At 38.1% G+C, this 20000-nt stretch overlaps 1 protein-coding gene across 3 annotated transcripts in view; it reads right to left on the bottom strand.

Annotated features, from left to right (window-relative positions):
• Positions 1-20000, bottom strand: part of slc4a11 (solute carrier family 4 member 11) — a 195633-nt gene that overhangs the window by 148493 nt on the left and 27140 nt on the right. The gene's annotated exons all lie outside the window — the stretch shown is intronic.

Here is a 20000-nt window from a genome sequence, read left to right as displayed (position 1 = left end):
TGACATATATGTGAAAATAAATATATATTTTTTAGAAAAGTTAGCAAATTTATTGAAAATAAAAAACTAAGAAATCACAGCCTTTGCTCAATACTGAGTTAATGCACCTTTGGCAGCAATTACAGCCTCAAGTCTTTTTGAATATGATGCCACAAGTTTGGCCAATTTCTCTTTGCAGCACCTTTCAAGCTCCAAAGTTTGTACATCCACACGCACATTCACTGCACAAACATAAATATACACATTCTGTATATATACATTCACTGCACAAACATAAATATACACATTCTGTATATATACATTCACTGTACAAAAATACATATACAAACCCCGTTTCCATATGAGTTGGGAAATTGTGTTAGATGTAAATATGAACGGAATACAATGATTTGCAAATCCTCCATCCATCCATTTTCTACCGCTTATTCCCTTCGGGGTCGCGGGGGGCGCTGGAGCCTATCTCAGCTACAATCGGGCGGAAGGCGGGGTACACCCTGGACAAGTCGCCACCTCATCGCAGGGCCAACACAGATAGACAGACAACATTCACACTCACATTCACACACTAGGGCCAATTTAGTGTTGCCAATCAGCCTATCCCCAGGTGCATGTTTTTGGAGGTGGGAGGAAGCCGGAGTACCCGAAGGGAACCCACGCAGTCACGGGGAGAACATGCAAACTCCACACAGAAAGATCCCGAGGCCGGGATTGAACTCACGACTACTCAGGGCCTTCGTATTGTGAGGCAGACGCACTAACCCCTCTGCCACCGTGCTGCCCGATTTGCAAATCCTTTTCAACCCATATTCAATTGAATGCACTACAAAGACAAGATATTTGATGTTCAAACTCAAACTTTTTTTTTTTTTGCAAATAATAATTAACTTAGAATTTCATGGCTGCAACACGTGCCAAAGTAGTTGGGAAAGGGCATGTTCACCACTGTGTTACATGGCCTTTCCTTTTAACAACACTGACAAAGTGGTGAGCCTCGCCCCATCCTTGTTTGTGAATGACTGAGCATTTCATGGAATCTACTTTTATACCCAATCATGGCACCCACCTGTTCCCAATTTGCCTGTTCACCTGTGGGATGTTCCAAATAAGTGTTTAATGAGCATTCCTCAACTTTATCAGTATTTATTGCCAACTTCTTTGTCACGTGTTGCTGGCATAAATTCTAAAGTTAATGATTATTTGCACACAAAAAAAAGTGTATCAGTTGGAACATCAAGTATGTTGTCTTAGTAGCATATTCAACTGAATATGGGTTGAAAATGATTTGCAAATCATTGTATTCCGTTTATATTTACATCTAACACAATTTCCCAACTCATATGGAAACGGGGTTTGTACATATACAGATACTGTACAAACATACTTATACACATAATGTACATATACATTCACTGTACAAACATACATATACACATACTGTACATATATGTATATGTTCACTGTACACACACATTTACACATTCTGTACATATACATTCACTGTACAAAGATACATATACACATACTGTACATATACAAGTACATATACAGACAGTCACGCATATAATCACATTTCATTAAACATATATTAACGTTGTTACCCTCTGGGAAACTGGGTAACACTTGGCACACTGACAAAGCTTAACCTATTGTTACTATAACAATCTACAAGGTTAATACTGTTCGATTCTCTTTCTTCCCCTCCATTTATTAGCTTTCTTTTGTAATTCTAGTTATTACATTTATGTATTGTTGCATTTAAACAACTGTATTGTTGATAATAGAGGTAATTATTGTTAATACTCATTATCAATAGTGCTATTTCTATTGGTATTTGTATTGCTCCATTTGTAGTGTAATAATGTCATTTCTGTGTTATTAATATTTACTTCACTAACTGGTTTCTTTGCTATCAATTTTACTATCATGTTTGTACATATCCTATTTGATGATGTTGTTCTGTTGTCTCCATCAGGTTGGATGGGAAGCATTGTTTTTTATCTTTCCCTCTATCCTGACTAGTCTTCCAGTTCCTTTTGCTGAAAACCATCCCCACAGCATGATGCTGCCACCACCATGCTTCACTGTAGGTCTGATTTTGGCCTGGTTTCCTCCAAACATGATGCCTGGAATTCATGCCAAAGACTTCAATCTTTGTCTCATCAGACCCAATGACTGGCTGTTTGCAACTTGCTCAGAGTTACATTTTTTCCAAAGCAAAAAAATATAACTAAAGCAGCACCGGCTAGCTTATTCCAGCTATCCAAACCGCTTATAACTAGCTAACAACACCCAATAATATTGCGTGTGCATGTGTTGCGTCGGTACGTTCTAGAACAGAGCTGGGAAAATATTTAGACTTAGGGGTCACATTGAGAGAAAAAATGTGTCTGGGGGGCCAATGTGTATGTGTGTATAAATGATATCTGTAAAAATCTGCTGTGCAGTATGTGTGTTTAGGTCCCTTTTTTCAGGAACACTAATACCAGAAGTCACAATGTCCGATAGAATTCTAAAAAAAGTTATGACAGACCAACTCAAAATAACGGAATGGAATTTTACAGTTTTTTACTGAATGGGACACCCAAAATGTACATGAAAATAAAGAAAGTGGGATTAACAATATTAACTATGAACAATAAAACACTGAATATTAACAACATTGCTCTTCTTTTACTTCTCAGACCAGCTCCTCCATAGACATCTTTTACAATCAAGCAAAACACAACAAAAATGTATCAATCAGCAAAATATGAATGCAAAGGGTAATAAACACCAACAATATGATATATTATCACTCGTATGCAGAAATGTGTTGTAAAAACCTGCTTCTCCATCTGTTTCTGATACATGCGTTTCAGGCAAACCCCGCCCACTCTGCTTTGTTCCTGTATTCATCAAGTACCACCATAGACCCACATTAAAATGCAGTAGTGTAGTAGGCCTAAGTATTCATTAAGTACCACCATAATGACCAACATTAAAATGCAGTAGTTTAGTAGGCCTAAGTATTCATCAAGTACTACCATGATGACAACATTAAAATACAGTAGTGTAGTAGACCTAAGTATTCATTAAGTACCACCATAATGACCAACATTAAAATGCAGTAGTGTAGTAGGCCTAAGTATTCATTAAGTACCACAATAATGACCAACATTAAAATGCAGTAGTTTAGTAGGCCTGAGTATTCATTAAGTACCACCATAATGACCAACATTAAAATGCAGTAGTGTAGTAGGCCTAAGTATTCATTAAAAACAAGGTTTTATTTGACAAGTATATTTAATATTTTTGGCCTCTGTAACATCACACACAGTTTGAACAGTAACACTGTGTTTGAATAGAGGAAAATAAAACACTGTACTTTAATCAAGGGATTGTTTGGCCTACCACAGTTTGGGAATGACTGACCCATCGTGTTTACGATAAACCCAAGGGCTATGTTTACGTCCTCATAAGCACGGAAAATGGCTTTGAATAATTTTTGAACAGGCACACGAGACACTACTGCCTGTTTAAAGACACCAAAACACAAGAAAAATGTCTCATCTTCCTCGCATGATGGCTACACTTTTAAGACAAGAGGTGCTCAAACCGCATGGCAATTTTTAAAATGTAACGAGGGACTCACTTTCTTTCCAAACTCAAAGAACAGCGTTGTAAAAAAAACAACAAAAAAACTAGAAATAAAAGGCTTCGCCGCACATCTTGAAATGTTATCAAAGTTATGATGAAATACAATATAGCTTTATAGCATTGCTAAATAATAGCGAGATGAAGTACGGATTCAGTACCTCCCTATGCAACTGGCTGCTTGACTTCCTCACAGACAGACCCCACCCAGTCTGTGAGAGTGGGCAACAACACCTCCAGTGGCATCTCCCTGAGCACCGGCTCCCCCGAGGGCTGCGTCCTGAGTCCGCTGCTGTTCACGTTGATGACCCATGACTGCTGCGCCAGGTCCACTACTAACCACATTGTGAAGTATGCGGACGACACGACAGTAGTGGGCCTCATCCGTGACAACAACAACATGGACTACAGGGAGGAGGTGAAACCTCTGGTTGACTGATGCAGAACCAACAACCTGGTCCTGAATGTCGACAAGACCAAGGAGATCATCGTCGACTTCAGGAAGCACCAGTCCAGCCACGCTCCACTCTTCATCAACGGCACAGCGGTGGAGATGGTAAGCAGCACCAAGTTCCTGGGGGTGCAGATAACTGACAATATAACCTGGTCCCTACACACCGGAGCTCTTGTAAAAAGAGCTCAGCAGCGCATGCACTTTTTGCTTCGGATGAAAAGAGCACAGCTCCCTCCCCCATTCTCACCACATTCTACAGAGGCACTATAGAGAGCCTGCTGACCAACAGCATGTCTGTCTGGACCGGAGCCAGCAATGCCTCAGACTGGAAGTCTCTCCAGAGAGTGGTGAGGACGACGGAAAAGATCATCAGGACTCCTCTTCCTCCTATCCAGGAGATCGCAAAAAGCCGCTGCCTGACCAGGGCTCAGAAAATCTGCAAAGGCCACCCCCACCAAGGACTGTTTTCACTGCTGGACTCTAGAAAGAGGTCCGCAGCCTCCGAAGCAGAATCTCCAGGTTCTGTAACAGCTTCTTCCCTCAGGCCGTAAGACTCTTGAATGTGTCATAATTATCCCCTCAACTCCCCCCAAAATGGATTAACTCGCTGGAATATAAAGACAATATAACTTTACATCCATAAACGTGGATGCATATGAAAAAGTGCAATATATTTATCTGTACAGTAAACTATTTATTTATTTATATACTGTATGCACCTTATTGCTTTTTTATCCTGCACTACCATGAGCTAATGTAACGAAATGTCGTTCTTATCTGTACTGAAAAGTTCAAATTTGAATGACAATAAAAAGAAAGTCTAAGTCTAAGTCTATAAAGATAGAGGCGTAATGTTGGGATTGTGAGTTCACCCTCTGGCCACCAGAGGTCCCCAAACCCTTTACATTTCATCCACAAATAACTTAGATGAACATCATGCTTGCAGATTGATCGACTTCATATTTAACATTCAAAAGACACCAATAACAACTAGCAATAGCATCCACCTGGGGTTGACGTGTCGACTCTGTCATTGCTACACATTTAAAAAAAGACACATCTCACTGAGAACAACTTTGAAATCTTCAAATGAGTTTTAATGTCCCCGATGTGAGACGAATAAAGTCCAACATCGTCGTCTACTTTGCAAATTCACGTCTTAACGGCACACAATAGTCATTCATCAGGGCTTAATGCCGGAATATTACGCAGCCTAATCAATGATTGCATCATTTACATTTTAATTCCTCTACATTTGGGATTTGCCGCCTGGCGGCAGAGTGCGCACAGCCGCACACGCACACACACTTTCTTGTATTTGTTACTTTCTTGAGACCTCCGAAAAATGCCTACCTCTTTAGGACCACCCTTTCTAGATGTAAACATTTTTATTTACAACATTAAGAATGTATACAAACTATGCAAGTATAAAAAAGGCAAGCTTTTAGTTATTTTTTTTGTTTGTAATTAGTTTTTAATCTTTATTATTTACTTCAAGTTATTACAGTATGTCTCTATATACATATTTATTAGATTTTTTGAAACAAATTTTGGCCAAAGGGGGCGCATTTCAATTTCTTACACACACTTGTTATTACATATGTTGGCCAGAGGGGGAGCACTTTTAAAACCGACACAAAGTCAATTTGAAAAATTCCTCCTTGTTGGGAGCACCCTAATTTACATAGATGTCACCACCAAATGAGACACTCTCTATGCAATGGCTTTCCGTATTGGGACCATGATTTCGGTCCCAACTTGTTCACCGGTCCTCATATGGAAGGTAGTTTTCCTTGTTGATGTCTCAAGAAGGGTAGAAAAAATATAAAATTAAAAAAATTAAAATAAATAAAGCTCATGTTGTGTGTTAGCTTAGCATCTTGTGTCGTGATCTTTTGCCTCTTGTTGACACACGTCCCCATGTGGCTTTCATGAAGGTTAAACATGAAGTCCATGAAAAATCGGAAAGGATGTTTGAATGATTTTACTATGTTAAGATCTAAATAAATCTTTGTCAGCTTAAAGTAATACAAACCCCGTTTCCATATGAGTTGGGAAATTGTGTTAGATGTAAATATAAACGGAATACAATGATTTGCAAATCCTTTTCAACCCATATTCAGTTGAATGCACTACAAAGACAAGATATTTGATTGTTCAAACTCATAAACTTTATTTTTTTTTTGCAAATGATAATTAACTTAGAATTTCATGGCTGCAACACGGGCCGAAGTAGTTGGGAAAGGGCATGTTCACCACTGTGTTACATGGCCTTTCCTTTTAACAACACTCAGCAAATGTTTGGGAACTGAGGAGACACATTTTTTAAGCTTCTCAGGTGGAATTCTTTCCCATTTTTGCTTGATGTACAGCTTAAGTTTTTCAACAGTCCGGGGGTCTCCGTTGTGGTATTTTAGGCTTCATAATGCACCACACATTTTCAATGGGAGACAGGTCTGGACTACAGGCAGGCCAGTCTAGTACACGTACTCTTTTACTATGAAGCCACGTTGATGTAACACATGGCTTGGCATTGTCTTGCTGAAATAAGCAGGGGCGTCCATGGTAACGTTGCTTGGATGGCAACATATGTTGCTCCAAAACCTGTATGTACCTTTCAGCATTAATGGCACCTTCACAGATGTGTAAGTTACCCATGTCTTGGGCACTAATACACCCCCATACCATCTCAGATGCTGGCTTTTCAACTTTGCGCCTAGAACAATCCGGATGGTTCTTTTCCTCTTTGGTCCGGAGGACACAACGTCCACAGTTTCCAAAAACAATTTGAAAATGTGGACTCGTCAGACCACAGAACACTTTTCCACTTTGTATCAGTCCATCTTAGATGAGCTCAGGCCCAGCGAAGCCGACGGGGTTTCTGGGTGTTGTTGATCAACGGTTTTCGCCTTACTTAGGAGAGTTTTAACTTGCACTTACAGATGTAGCGACCAACTGTAGTTACTGACAGTGGGTTTCTGAAGTGTTCTTGAGCCCATGTGGTGATATCCTTTACACACTGATGTCGCTTGTTGATGCAGTACAGCCTGAGGGATCGAAGGTCACGGGCTTAGCTGCTTACGTGCAGTGATTTCTCCAGATTCTCTGAACCCTTTGATGATATTACGGACCGTAGATGGTGAAATCCCTAAATTCCTTGCAATAGCTGGTTGAGAAAGGTTTTTCTTAAACTATTCAACAATTTGCTCACGCATTTGTTGACAAAGTGGCGACCCTCGCCCCATCCTTGTTTGTGAATGACTAGCATTTCATGGAATCTACTTTTATACCCAATCATGGCACCCACCTGTTCCCAATTTGCCTGTTCAACTGTGGGATGTTCCAAATAAGTGTTTGATGAGCATTCCTCAACTTTATCAGTATTTATTGCCACCTTTCCCAACTTCTTTGTCACGTGTTGCTGGCACCAAATTCTAAAGTTAATGATTATTTGCAAAAAAAAAAAAAAGTTTATCAGTTTGAACATCAAATATGTTGTCTTTGTAGCATATTCAACTGAATATGGGTTGAAAATGATTTGCAAATCATTGTATTCCGTTTATATTTACATCTAACACAATTTCCCAACTCATATGGAAATGGGGTTTGTAGCTCGATGTGTGCTGGAACATTGGTTCGTTCGTCATTTTGCATCCTCGTCAAAAAAGCGGCGCAGCTCAATTTGGAATTAGTGAATAATCTGGCGAGGAGCGTTTGTGACAGTGAGACGGAGCCGCTGAGCAGTTGAGACGCGATGAAGGTTATTCAACACAAAGTGTGGGGGCTGGGGGGGTGGGTGGGGGCTTCATTAAGCATTGAGCTGCTCATGTTTCCATTTTTTTTTTCAAGCTGTAACCACACCAGAACCTTTCCTTCTTAAACAAGGGAGCAAAATGTCTGCCAAAACACACACACCGCCTCATGAAAAAGGTACAGTGCGGTGAGGCTGCTTCATGTCCAAATGTCTCGGCAGCACTGCTACAAATGCTAACCACACTTAACTGTCTTACACGCTGCAAAATGTAGCATGTTTGCAACAGTTTGCATCTCATAATCTGTTCAACTGCTCTTCAACTACATTTTTTAGAATGGCCAGAAATGCAAAATGTGAAAAATAATTACATTTCAGTCAACAAAATAAAACAAATTACTACCACACAGACTTGACATGAAGTGTACCCAAATCCTGCATTTAGCGTTAGCTCAATTCATATTTTTATTTAAATTTGTAATTTCTTCCTTTCGCTTCGTCTTTACGCCCAATTATTCGATAAACACAAAACATTTTCCGCCATTGGTCTATTCCAGGGGTGTCCAAACTGTATTGCATTATTTAACAGTCTATTTCCTGCAAATTTGCCCCCGTCTGTGAACAAGGTGAGTAGAGCAGCTCCACGACCATGAATTGCTATTAAAAGTGTACAGATCGCAGCATTTATTTAAATGACCCAATCCAAACAACCTTCCCCTGTCATGGCACAAACTGCAACCGACACAAAAAGTCAACACACATGGTCACACATACCACAATCTGCTCACTGAACTTTGTGGATATTGTAACAGACGTCAAACCAATATAAATAATTCAAAATTAGACCCATTTTATTCCACTACAATGCATGATGGGAAACATGCAAAACAGTCCCCACACTTATCCATGTTTGGCACACTTTAGCTGCTTGATATTTCTGATTGATTACAAAACTTTAAGGATGTCGTCACAGAAGTAAACAAGGTAGGAGTCGAACTTTCACATACTCTTAATATCCAATTATATTAAGTATTAATCCATTATATTAATATATATAAGTTTATATAAGTTATAATGTGTGTGTGTGTGTGTGTGTGTGTGTGTGTGTGTGTGTGTGTGTGTGTGTGTGTGTGTGTGTGTGTGTGTGTGTGTGTGTGTGTGTGTGTGTGTGTGTGTGTGTGTGCGTATATATATACAGTATATATACAATCCCCGTTTCCATATGAGTTGGGAAATTGTGTTAGATGTAAATATAAACGGAATACAATGATTTTTGCAAATCCTTTTCAACCCATATTCAATTGAATGCACTACAAAGACAAGATATTTGATGTTCAAACTCATAAACTTTATTTTTTTTTGCAAATAATAATTAACTTAGAATTTCATGGCTGCAACACGTGCCAAAGTAGTTGGGAAAGGGCATGTTCACCACTGTGTTACATGCCCTTTCCTTTTAACAACACTCAGTAAACGTTTGGGAACTGAGGAGACACATTTTTTAAGCTTCTCAGGTGGAATTCTTTCCCATTCTTGCTTGATGTACAGCTTAAGTTGTTCAACAGTCCGGGGGTCTCCTTTGTGGTATTTTAGGCTTCATAATGCACCACACAGTTTCAATGGGAGACAGGTCTGGACTACAGGCAGGCCAGTCTAGTACCCGCACTCTTTTACTATGAAGCCACGTTGATGTAACACGTGGCTTGGCATTGTCTTGCTGAAATAAGCAGGGGCGTCCATGGTAACGTTGCTTGGATGGCAACATATGTTGCTCCAAAACCTGTATGTACCTTTCAGCATTAATGGTGCCTTCACAGATGTGTAAGTTACCTATGTCTTGGGCACTAATACACCCCCATACCATCACACATGCTGGCTTTTCAACTTTGCGCCTATAACAATCCGGATGGTTCTTTTCCTCTTTGGTCCGGAGGACACGACGTCCACAGTTACCAAAAACAATTTGAAATGTGGACTTGTCAGACCACAGAACACTTTTCCACTTTGTATCAGTCCATCTTAGATGAGTTCAGGCCCAGCGAAGCCGACGGCGTTTCTGGGTGTTGTTGATAAACGGTTTTCGCCTTGCATAGGAGAGTTTTAACTTGCACTTACAGATGTAGCGACCAACTGTAGTTACTGACAGTGGGTTTCTGAAGTGTTCTTGAGCCCATGTGGTGATATCCTTTACACACTGATGTCGCTTGTTGATGCAGTACAGCCTGAGGGATCGAAGGTCACGGGCTTAGCTGCTTACGTGCAGTGATTTCTCCAGATTCTCTGAACCCTTTGATGATATTACGGACCGTAGATGGTGAAATCCCTAAATTCCTTGCAATAGCTGGTTGAGAAAGGTTTTTCTTAAACTGTTCAACAATTTGCTCACGCATTTGTTGACAAAGTGGTGAGCCTCGCCCCATCCTTGTTTGTGAATGACTGAGCATTTCATGGAATCTACTTTTATACCCAATCATGGCACCCACCTGTTCCCAATTTGCCTGTTCACCTGTGGGATGTTCCAAATAAGTGTTTGATGAGCATTCCTCAACTTTATCAGTATTTATTGCTACCTTTCCCAACTTCTTTGTCACGTGTTGCTGGCATCAAATTCTAAGGTTAATGATTATTTGCAAAAAAAAAAATGTTTTTATCAGTTTGAAGATCAAATATGTTGTCTTTGTAGCATATTCAACTGAATATGGGTTGAAAATGATTTGCAAATCCATTATATTAATATTAGAGATGTTATCGGCCGATAAATGCTTTAAAATGTATTATCGGTATCGTTTTTTTTATTATCGGTATCTTTTTTGTTTCTTTCTGTTATTAATATTCTGGTTCCTACATTATATATCAATATATATCAATACAGTCTGCAAGGGATACAGTCCATAAGCACACACAATTGTGCGTGCTGCTGGTCCACTAATAGTACTAACCTTTAACAGTTAATTTTACTCATTTTCATTAATTACTAGTTTCTATGTAACTGTTTTTATTTTGTTTTACTTTCTTTTTTATTCAAGAAAATCTTTTTAATTTATTTATCTTATTTTATTTTATTAATTTTTTAAAAAAAGCACCTTATCTTCACCATACCTGGTTGTCCAAATTAGGCATACTAATGTGTTAATTCCACGACTGTATATATCAGTATCGGTTGATATCGGTATCGGTTGATATCGGTATCGGTAATTAAAGATTTGGACAATATCGGAATATCGGGTATCGGAAAAAAGCCATTATCGGACATCCCTAATTAATATATATATAAGTTCATATAATGTGTGTGTGTGTGTGCATATATATACATTTTTGTTTCATCTGACCACAGAACTTTCCTCCAGAAGGTCTTATCTTTGTCCATGTGATGTCAGATGAAACAAATATTGAGCTGTTTGGCCACAATACCCAGCAATATGTTTGGAGGAGAAAAAGTGAGGCCTTTAATCCTAGGAACACCATTCTACACCATTCCTACCGTCAAGCATGGTGAGGGTAGTATTATGCTCTGGGCCTGTCTTGCTGCCAATGGAAATGATGCTTTACAGAGAGTAACTGGAACAATGAAAAAGGAGGATTACCTCCAAATTCTTCAGGACAACCTAAAATCATCAGCCCGGAGGTTGGGTCTTGGGCGCAGTTGTGTGTTCCAACAGGACAATGACCCCAAACAGACTTCAAGTGGTAAAGGAATGGCTAAATCAGGCCAGAATTAAGGTCCTGACTTAAACGTGTGGACAATGCTGAAGAAACAAGTCAATGTCAGAAAAACAACACATTTACCTGAACTGAACCTAATTTTGTCAAGAGGAGTGAAACTTGCCAAGGAACATGTAAGCAAATATCAACATTGCTGTATGTATACTTTTGATCCAGCAGATATGGTCACATTTTCAGTAGACCCATAATAAATTCATAAAAGAACCAAACTTCATGAATGTTCTTTGTGATGCAACAAGTATGTGCTCCAATCACTCTATACATGTGTGTGTGTTTATATATATATATATATATATATATATATATATATATATATATATATATATATATATATATATATATATATATATATATATATATATATATATATAATATATATATGTATATAATAGAATATATATATATATATATATATATATATATATATATATATATATATATATATATATATATATATATATATATATATATATATATATATATATATATATATATATATATAATATATATATATGTATATAATAGAATATATATATATATATATATATATAATATATATATATATATATATATATATAATATATATATATGTATATAATAGAATATATATATATATATATATATATATATATATATATATATATATATATATATATATATATATATATATATATATATATATATATATATATATATATATATATATATATATATATATTCAATATTTGGGCAGCTCACAATTCGATGAATTACATTTGTTCATCGCTGCCATGTCCAGTAACAATTAACAGCGATTAATGAGGGAGCCCCATAAATTCATGCACCGGCATATCATGTTTTAATTTTTCCACTAACATCAGCAACATTATGATTAGCGAAGGACTACGGCTCTCAAAATCATTATGTTAATGCAGGTTAATCCATAAATGTAATTAAAACAGTTACGTTACAACCCATCTGGAAGCGCTGAACGACTCGTCATCCCTGAAACATTTAAGTCCCAGTAAAAAGCAGTTCGGGCAGTTTGTAGTGTCACACATGCGCAAACTTGCCGTTGATTCGGTAGTGACAAGCAAACATGTCAACATGGACGATGTTCAACAGCACATTGCTTCTTTCTATGATCCACATTGGGGCCACATTGTGGCCTCTGAAAGGTTCTACTGGAGTCTGATAAAGCTCGCGTTTACTTGCAGTATGAACAGTCAGCAGGAAAAAAAAGTCAGATTTAGAAAAAATCCAATTTGGGCCACTTTGGCCTGCAGTGTAAACATAGTCTAGGACACTACTTTTTTCCCCACGCTTTGCACCCTGCGGCTGAATTGGATTTTTTCCAGGTTCCCATGCCGCCAATAAATTTAGCCGCATTGCATCAGATCAAAGAAACTGCCAGACGGGTCAGAGGGGATGAAAGAAATTGTTCACATTAAATCAAAACACACTCACACAATCATGCATTCAGACAGTTAGCGTGTTATGTACTCACCCTCATCATGGAGAAGTCACGAGGAAAGGCAAACGACGAAGCTGAAGCAATCAAGCTGGCCATCGATAAAGGAAAAGCCGCCGCATAAGAAGACAATTTCTATGGTAGGCTACTTTATGCTGTGTTACAGGAACGGTCTTTTGTTAAAGTTGTGAATAAACAAAACTAAGCAAAAACACTGAAAATGCGTGTTATTTTTTGTGTTATGGCACCATACCGTACCGGCAGTGCTGCCGGTACTGCACTGCCCTTTTGTTTAGACTGAGCTATGAACCGTAAGTACAATTGCCGTTCAGTCTTCTCGCCGTCCTTAGCGTTTCTACTCGTATGGATACTTCATTAATCATCCCAAGCAGCGTTTTAAAACTTTACAATATAACTAAAACAATTGTTATGTACTACAGCATTCCATGTGTGATGTGTGTAGGAGTGTTTTCATGCATATTTGTACGTGCTATCGTAATGTAATCAAACTAGCATCGTTAGCATTAGTTAATATGCAAACACGTTTACGAGTGTCTCTGTTAGTAATATTAAATTACAATGGCATTCTTTTTGTATTGTTTCAGTTTTGTAAATTCACCAAAACGTCACCATAGAGTTATTGAGTCCGTTTAGCTGATTGGAGAGCTAGCTTGCGCAGCTAGTGGGTCTATTACGCTATTTGATCGGCCGTTTTACTGCCGTGTTACAGACACCGTTTGGAAACAATTACGGTATGTAAATAAACATTTACAGAATATTTCCGTGTAAATAACTCATTTCACAACAACCGGTGCGGCTTGTATATAGAAAAAAAAGTTTTCTTCTAAAGTCCGGCTTATAGTCCGGAAAATACAGTAACTGCTTTACAGTACTAGTTTTTAGCATTTCAAGACCATGGACGACCCAAACCGTTTGAAGACAAGGTTTGTTTTTTTGTGCCATACCATCACGCTTCATGTCGGAGTAAGTGACGCTTCATGAAGCCAAGGTGGCCACTTTCTGCAGTAGAACACCAGTACGGCCGCTAACGCAGAGGCTGCTTTAAATGTCAGAGACCTTTAAAGGTCAGCTGCTCACGCAGTAAATGCCGGAACATTCTATTACATTTAAAAAAATAAATAAAAAATGAATAAAATGAGGCTGGTAATTTTCACCCTAACCTCCCTGCCGTGTCACATAATGATGACATTTGGTGGCGCAATAGTCCACTTTGCGATAATAGGTAACTCTTTGCTCGCCACCTGCTGGCCAAACTCCTCAACGGCAACCTGCTGACCAGTGAGAGTATCTCTAATGTTGACCTAAACAAGAAACTGGAAAACATACAGCAAGTAGGAGTAGGAGGCAAGTAGCTAACAATGAAGCTGATTGAATGCATCTACTGTATTACGCCCATTAGTCCATCTAAAAAGCATCCGAAAACCGCCAAAAATACTCCATTTACATCTCCTGACCTGCATATTGACCAAGTATTGGCAATATTTTTATTATAGGCGCTAATGCAGAGGAACTACTTTTAGCGGCGCCATGTTTACAGAGAGCTAACTAGCTTATGCTGCTTTTGAGATATTCAGCCGGTGAGCTGCTGCTGCTTCGCCTTTAAGTTGGCAAAAGTTAATTCTAGATTATGAATCATGCCTCTCACCTGGATACATAAACCGAGAAGTTGTTCATCTGTGACATCCAACTTATACCTGGAAGTGGCAAAAAAGACTCGAAAAGACACTCGTCTGTGGTCCTTGCGGTGCTCTGCATCACACCTGCGGTGCTTGCTCTGCTGCTCGGGCCCTAAAAACATCAGTGTCCAGACTTTTTGACTTGGGGCCCGCATTGGGCTAAAAAGTTTTGGTCGAGGGCCATATATATACAGTGTTTCCCATAAACTGCCAAGATACCTGTGGTGGTGGGGGCGTGGCTATGGGTGTGGTCACCATGACATCATCGTGTAATTTGCATAATTTACTACAATGATATGATTTTCTCTAAAAAGGATCAAAAAATGTATACTTAATAATTAATAATAACAATTTTGTTTTAAACGTCCATCCATCCATCCATTTTACAATATAATTACAACACTTTATGTACATATTTATATACAGATTTGAACAATAAATTATTCACTGAAATATATTTACTAATTGTGGTTCTTACAAAAAATATATCTTATAAAAATATAAAAGCTAAAATGTCTCTTAAAGCTCTGCCCCTTTAATTAGTGCATACTAAATAATTTAACTTCCCACCTTCTACCTTCCTAGTCACGTCCGTTGTGTCCTTGGGCAAGACACTTCACCCTTTGCCTCTGATGGCTGCTGGTTAGCGCCTTGCATGGCAGCTCCCGCCATCAGTGTGTGAATGTGTGTGTGAATGGGTAAATGTGGAAATAGTGTCAAAGCGCTTTGAGTACCTTGAAGGTAGAAAAGCGCTATACAAGTATAACCCATTTATCATTTATAACTTTAGCCTACTACTACAACCATATTATTTACCAGCAACATAAAGTGAAACAGAGGCAGAGGGGTCCTGCCGCAGTCAGTAACAAATAAACAGAAAACAGTAGTGGTGGTAGATAGACACAAAGCTTCATCAAACATCTGATCCACTGAACAAAGAGCTCGAAAAATCTTGATCCTACACTTCTCTTTTGTAAAGTAAATCTGAACAGCTGATATGGGCATCTACATCAACTATATGATTTGCCTGAGAAGCTGGACAGGACCAAAAAAAATAATAAAAAAAACTTAAAAAATAAATAAATAAAAAATAAATAAATAAAAAATCTATTTGTGGCAACCTTAATTCTTTCGTGGCGGGCCGCCACAAATAAATGAATGTGTGGGAAACACTGATATATATATATATATATATATATATATATATATATATATATATATATATATATATATATATATATATATATATATACCGTAATTTCCGGACTATAAGCCGCTACTTTTTCCCCTCGTTATGGTCCCTGCGGCTTATACAAGGGTGCGGCTTATTTACGGCCTGTTCTTCTCCGACACAGACGAAGAGGATTTCGGTGGTTTTAGTACGCAGGAGGAAGACGATGACACAATGATTAAAGACTGACTTTTCATATACCGGTAGGCTGGTTATTTTGATAACGTACAGGCGAGCACTTTGTATTAATTTGCACCGTTGTATTATTTGTACTCTGCACGAATGCTGTTCGCCATGTCAAAGTTTGGGGTCACATTTAAATGTCCTTATTTTTGAAGGAAAAGCACTGTACTTTTCAATGAAGATAACTTTAAACTAGTCTTAACTTTAAAGAAATACACTCTATACATTGCTAATGTGGTAAATGACTATTCTAGCTGCAAATGTCTGGTTTTTGGTGCAATATCTACATAGGTGTATAGAGGCCCATTTCCAGCAACTATCACTCCAGTGTTCTAATGGTACAATGTGTTTGCTCATTGGCTCAGAAGGCTAATTGATGATTAGAAAACCCTTGTGCAATCATGTTCACACATCTGAAAACAGTTTAGCTCGTTACAGAAGCTACAAAACTGACCTTCCTTTGAGCAGATTGAGTTTCTGGAGCATCACATTTGTGGGGTCAATTAAACGCTCAAAATGGCCAGAAAAAGAGAACTTTTATCTGAAACTCGACAGTCTATCTTGTTCTTAGAAATGAAGGCTATTCCACAAAATTGTTTGGGTGACCCCAAACTTTTGAACGGTAGTGTGTATATATATATATATATATATATATATATTATATATATATATATATATATATATATATATATATATATATATATATATATATATATATATATATATATATATATACACACACATTTATACATATACATACACACACACACACATAAATATACTTATACACATACTGTATATACATAAACATATATACATACATACAGTATGTATATATATACATATACATATATATATATATATATATATATATATATATATATATACATATATACAGTATATATGTATATATGTTCTGTATGTATGTATATGCATACATATACATATACAGTATATATATATATATACATATATGTATATATATATACTGAATTTGTGAAAGTTTGACTTCCGTGACAACCTCCTTAAAGTTTTGTAATCAATCAGAAATATCAAGCAGCTAAAATGCACCAAACATGGATAAGTGTGGAGAGTGTTTTGTATTTTCCCATCATGCTTTGTAATGGATGTAATTTAGATTTTTTTTATGGTAAATAGACATTTTTATGTAATATCCACAAAGTTCAGTCACCATGTCCGTGGACATTTTGTGTTGGTTGGAATCTTTTGCATTATGACTCGGAAAAGTTTTTTGCTTTGGGTCATACAAGTAAATACTACGCATAGTTCTAACCAGAGCATAATTAAAGCAGATGGGTTCAAAATGGCAGCATCAAAGATGCCTTATTAACCTCGTGACGTCTCGCGGGCCAATTTGAAGATGTCGGCAGGCCGAAGTTTGGACACCCCTGCCTTAAATGAACTAACCGGGCCAATGTGGTGCCCCCTATGGGTTGTGGTTAAAACACGCTAGCATACCTGAAATACAAATATAACACATATGACTTCCAAATGTTATTTTCCACCCATCTTGCTCAAATGTGCTTGTTCCTAAAGTTACAAGGTAGAGCGTACTGAGCTGTGTGAGAAATTTAAAGGCCTACTGAAACCCACTACTACCGACCACGCAGTCTGATAGTTTATATATCAATGATGAAATCTTAACATTATAACACATGCCAATACGGCCGGGTTAACTTATAAAGTGACATTTTAAATTTGCCGCTAAACTTCCGGTTCGAAACGCCTCTGAGGATGACGTATGCGCGTGACGTAGACCGGCGAACACGGGTATGCCTTCCACATTGAAGCCAATACGAAAAAGCTCTGTTTTCATTTCATAATTCCCCAGTATTCTGGACATCTGTGTTCGTGAATCTGTTGCAATCATGTTCATTGCATTATGGAGAAGGAAGCTGAGCAAGCAAAGAAGAAAGTTGTCGGTGCGAAATGGACGTATTTTTCGAACGTAGTCAGCAACAACAGTACACAGCCGGCGCTTCTTTGTTTACATTCCCGGAAGATGCAGTCAAGATGGAAGAACTCGGATAACAGAGACTCTAACCAGGAGGACTTTTGACTTCTATACACAGACGCCTGTAGAGAACTGGGACAACACAGACTCTTACCAGGATTACTTTGATTTGGATGACAAAGATGCAGACGTGCTACTGTGAGTATGCAGCTTTGGCTTCTAAACATTTGATCGCTTGACCGTATGTGCGCAACTTTTTTTTGCGTATGTACGTAACTTTTTAAAAATATATAAGCTTTATGAACCTTGGGTTAGGTGAACGGTCTTTTGGGCTGAGTGATTGTGTGTGTTGATCAGGTGTTTGAATTGTATTGGCGTGTTCTATGGAGCTAGGAGCTAGCAGAGGAGCTAGGAGCTAGCAGAGGAGCTAGGAGCTAGCGTAACAAACACGCAGGTGTTTTTATGCAGGATTAATTTGTGGCATATTAAATATAAGCCTGGTTGTGTTGTGGCTAATAGAGTATATATATGTCTTGTGTTTATTTACTGTTGTAGTCATTCCCAGCTGAATATCAGGTCACCCCCGGCTCTCACAGCATCTTCCCTATCTGAATAGCTTCAACTCCCCACTAGTCCTTCACTTGCACTTTAGTCATCCACAAATCTTTCATCCTCGCTCAAATTAATGGGGAAATTGTCGCTTTCTCGGTCTGAATCTCTGTCACTTCATGCGGCCATCATTGTAAACAATAGGGAACTTTGCGTATATGTTCAACTGACTACGTCACGCTACTTCCGGTAGGGGCAAGCCTTTTTTTTATCAGATACCAAAAGTTGCAATCTTTATCGTCGTTGTTCTATACTAAATCCTTTCAGCAAAAATATGGCAATATCGCGAAATGATCAAGTATGACACATAGAATAGATCTGCTATCCCCGTTTAAATAAAAAAAATTCATTTCAGTAGGCCTTTAAAGTCAACCCAAATATGAGGTTTAACAACAGCGTCACCATGTAGTGACTTTGCCCGAAAATTATAAGCCCAGGGAAACACTGCAGGGGTGCATGTTTTGTCATGTGGCGAAGGTGTGGAATCCTGGGTAATATTTCAAAGAAGAAATGTGACATTTGAGCATTTAGACATCTCAGTGATGATGTCATCGCTGTAGCGTGTGCACAACAATAGATCATGGCGATGTCTCGCTGTCACATGAGCCTCAGCTGATGTGCCGACCGTGGCGAGGGGGCGTGGCCACGCCTCAGAGCCATCTTTGTCTTGCACCACACGAGATCCTGCCCACTTGTCAAATATTTGTTGTCTTCCCAAGCTCACATGACGCCTCTGGCGGGGGACAAATAATAAAAACGTGCACCGAAGGGGAAGTCCACCACCGAAGAGGAAGTCCACCTTGTGCAACAGGAAGTGTTGCTCACGAGCACGCTGACACGCCAAAACATGCGAGCGCTCGTTTCATGATAAAAGGACAGCAGGCAGTTTGAGGAAGTCAAGGAGACAAAAGATGTACTTGATAGAAATAAGCATCAAAACCAAATAAAATACACATTTAAACATTAATATATTGGTACATATATATATATATATATATATATATATATATATATATATATATATATATATATATATATATATATATATATATATATATATATATATATATATATATATATATATATATATATATATAAATATATATGTATATACATATATATCTATGTATATATAGATCAGTGGTTCATAACCTGGGTTCGATTGAACCCTAGGGGTTCAGTGAGTCAGTCTCAGGGGTTCGGCGGAGGTCAAGACACACCGGACTCATCGTGTAAATACAAACTTCTCCCTATCGGCGTTTTACGGATACGGCAACAGCTGACTGATTTGCAG

Source organism: Entelurus aequoreus, linkage group LG03, assembly GCF_033978785.1.
Source record: "Entelurus aequoreus isolate RoL-2023_Sb linkage group LG03, RoL_Eaeq_v1.1, whole genome shotgun sequence".
NCBI classification, from domain to species: Eukaryota; Metazoa; Chordata; class Actinopteri; order Syngnathiformes; family Syngnathidae; genus Entelurus; species Entelurus aequoreus.
This window is presented reverse-complemented; position numbering and strand designations above follow the sequence as displayed.